Raw genomic sequence first — 3,517 nt, 5'->3', positions numbered from 1 at the left:
TCACCACAACGGTGTGGAGCTAGTGTAAATACAGTACTCTCATTGATTAGAATCGGTGTGTATTTGCTGTGGAGGTCGGACCGGAGCGGAGACACATGCAGTGTAAATTGGGTGTCAGTCCCTTACACAGTCTTGTCTTTAAAAAAGTCACAGTTTTAGTCTGTTCTGTATTAAACAAAGCCAGTTGCAGGAAGGTGAATCAGAGCTACTCTGTGACTAAATTGAAGCCTAAATTAATCCTTCAAAGAGGCCGTCTTAGCTTCTGCTTAGTATTGTTTGTGAAAGGGAGCACAGTTTGGCAGCATGGAATATTTAGAATATGCATATAAATCATCATCATTTTATTATTGCCCCTTAGGGAAATATTCCTTGCAGCAAGGTGGACAGAAAATAGAAAGACAAACACGGAACAATCACACAACAACATTTACAAAACAGTAAAACTGTTAGCTTCTCTCCWCTGGCTCCCTGTCWAATTCAGAATARAATTAAATTTTCTTCCCTATCTTCCCTGCTTTGCTGCTCGGAGCCTTCTCTACGTTTTCATCCGAAACCAGAAATTATGGAATTATTTTGTTTTTATGGATTTGGTTAGCTGGTCTCTTAATAAAATTTTGGAACAAAGTTTTCTTTCTATGCGAGGACATGTTAGAGGTGGGACCTCAGTTCTTCTCTGCTGTGGATATTTGGATTCTGATCACTGGATTCTACAGATTGACTCGGTAGTCTTCCGGTGTTTCTACAAAACAGCGTCAGTGGCTTTTCATTTCCTGGTTGCCTGACCATTATGACGGATGGCCGTAATATCAGCACTCAGACTTTTGCCTTGAGCGAGCYGGACTCTGTCTGCAAGCGGTTCTGTTGAGGGTCATGGGCCGGCTATGGTTCCTGGACTTTGCTGGCCAGATGGAATTGATCTTGGAGAAAGCTGATAGATTGGCTCGGCGGAATTTGTCCACATTATTTGTCTGATTGGACTCACCAACTTGGATGTACCAGCAGACATTAAAGCAGGTGGAAAATTGTTATTGTCTGCCTGGCTCTTCTGTTCCCAAAACAACTGATTACAGAATCTGGCTCCCCTACATGGCCTTGAGCTGTTGGACTAAATTCTTCATGGTTGGATTACGTTGACAAGGCTCTGCCCCCACCCCCCCACCCACCCATCGGCAATCTGGGTCCTGCAGCAGGCTGAAGCCGCACAGAAAGAACAGTTACCATCAATATTCTGAATATGGCTCTGCTGGTTTTTGGGGACTTGATTCTTCGGGCTCATTTTTCAGATATTCACACGAGTGCATACAACAATCTTGGCTTCAGATACAAACACACTCCTAAACTCGCTTACTCCTCTGGCTGATAAATGTGCTCCATGCAGAGGTTTTTTTTATTATAAACACCATATAGTGTGTCACAGTGTTGATATAATATGATGTTTTGGTTTTATTCCGTCATCTTCCCTTGTGTGGTTTTTAGTTTTTCTGTTAAGGGTTGCGCCTCCTCATGAYGTCTTCATAATGATGATCCTTTCTCTGTGCAGGGTCAGTGGCTGCATGACCCAGAGCACCTGTTCTCCTATGTTTATGTTCTGTCTTCTTCTGAATGGCTGTTCTGAACTGTAACAGTACACTGGCGGCTGGGGTACTGTTTTGCAAGCTGAGGCATTGCAATGTATTTGTTTCAAAAGAGTAAAGTACTTCACACTTGACACCCTAAAATGATCATGACTTTTTTCCTAAGTGTTTATTTTTATTTTTTGAATTACTTGAAGTTAGTATAATCTAATTTTTCAATAGTTATAATTTCTCTTTGTAATTTGGTTATAATTGTGTTACAGTCAATTGTAAATTATATATATATAAATAATTCTATATGTGAATGTACTTATATGGTGCTGATATTCTGTAACACTGTTCACTTTTCCATAGTATTTGTTCATTCCTGTTGTTTGGAGTAAGTACAACCTTATTTTCTTATATTTAATATGAATACTAAACATATACTACAAATACAATAATATTTCTTATACCAATTATGTTGCTTTTTATTTTACAGAACAAAATCAAACAGATACGTATAAAGGAACTTGTAACTGAAGTGGAAAAACAAATAAGAAGTGGCTTGCCCTACGATGACAACATCTCAAAACAAAATGGATTTTGGGTAAAAGTGTGCACTGCACTTCACATACCTAATAATCCAAACTGTCGGTACAGAATTCAAAWTTTTACATACTATATAAGGTCAGTATAGAGTACGTAAAATAGTAGCTGACATCCCATTTTTTACATAAAAACAGCGCACTTTTAAAATACAGTATCTTACTGAGACAATCACAATCACAATGGACAGTGGAGTAAGAGCACACAACTAATCTTTACTTAGCTTCAATCTAGCAATTTGTCTAACTTATTTATTAAAATTACTATGTATCTTTTTAATTTTTTCATAGTCCAAAATATTTCATTACTACTTCACTTCATTTATTAACGTTAACATGTCCAAATTATTCTGAGTGGTTGATAAAAAAACACATACAGTAATGCTTGTATTGCAAATGATTAGAAATACTTTGCGATTTTACACATCCCTCCAAACRTCAAGTAATTCTTGTTTTCTCTTTCAAGCCACAACATACAGTATAACCAGCTCCCCAACTACAGAGTTATGTCTTGAAGATGATGGTGTGCAGGAAGACATGTCTGCTGAAACTGTATGTTCTGTAATAATTTCACTCTTCAGTGTTCCCTCCAAAACATCTAACATAAATATGTTTCTGTTTTTTATTTGTTTTGTCTTTTATTCCCAGGAAAACACAGATGTATACTTCATCTTCTTTCGGAAGTCCAGAAGGAAATGTTGATACATTGAGCATGGATCAAAGTTCAACTGAACAAGTGGGTAGTATTTGAAAAGATAACTTGTAAAATATTAGCTGTGTTCATTCACTTCAGTGTGTATCGAGGACTAGGAACTAACACAGTATTAAGACTTGAATGTTAAAGGTGAGAAATAATACCAWATGATACCGCAAGTGTACCAGAATTACTCAGTCTTTATTCAAGTCAATAACTTTTGGCCCCAAACCAGGAAATACTAATCCATATCACCGTATCCTTACAGTTTTATCACTCCCACCAAACATTAAAGTGGAACACCCCCCCCCCCGCAAATTTGACAAATGCACAAAGTGGAGACTCTGAGGGGGGTGAGCGAGGAGGTGTGGCCAGGAGGAGAGAAAGTTTTTAAGACGAGACAACGTGACAGCTAGCTTTAGCTTACTTTGACAAGCTAACATTCCTGAAAACATTTCTGAATGTTCTAAATAAATGACTTTGTAAAAAGTAAAGTTTCATGATATACATGCAAACTCACATTTAGCTGATACAACATGTAATCATGTAAAGTTCAGGCAAAAAAAAAAAAAACTTAAAATATGACTTTGGTCCAAAACAGAACAGAAGGAATATCTTTTCATTCCTGTTTGGTTCACTGTTTCTATTAAAATACACAATAC

At 37.3% G+C, this 3,517-nt stretch overlaps 1 long non-coding RNA gene across 1 annotated transcript; it reads left to right on the top strand.

Annotated features, from left to right (window-relative positions):
- Positions 1-2,024: 2,024 nt before the first annotated feature.
- On the top strand, positions 2,025-2,839 carry LOC106530245 (uncharacterized). The gene is made up of 3 exons (XR_001311749.1): positions 2,025-2,163; positions 2,628-2,713; positions 2,810-2,839. It is a non-coding gene; the product is annotated as an uncharacterized LOC106530245 (long non-coding RNA).
- Positions 2,840-3,517: the final 678 nt, after the last annotated feature.

Source organism: Austrofundulus limnaeus, unplaced genomic scaffold, assembly GCF_001266775.1.
Source record: "Austrofundulus limnaeus strain Quisiro unplaced genomic scaffold, Austrofundulus_limnaeus-1.0 Scaffold503, whole genome shotgun sequence".
Classification (NCBI taxonomy): domain Eukaryota; kingdom Metazoa; phylum Chordata; class Actinopteri; order Cyprinodontiformes; family Rivulidae; genus Austrofundulus; species Austrofundulus limnaeus.
Note: the sequence above shows the minus strand (reverse complement) of the source record. Positions and strands in the feature narration are given on the sequence as shown.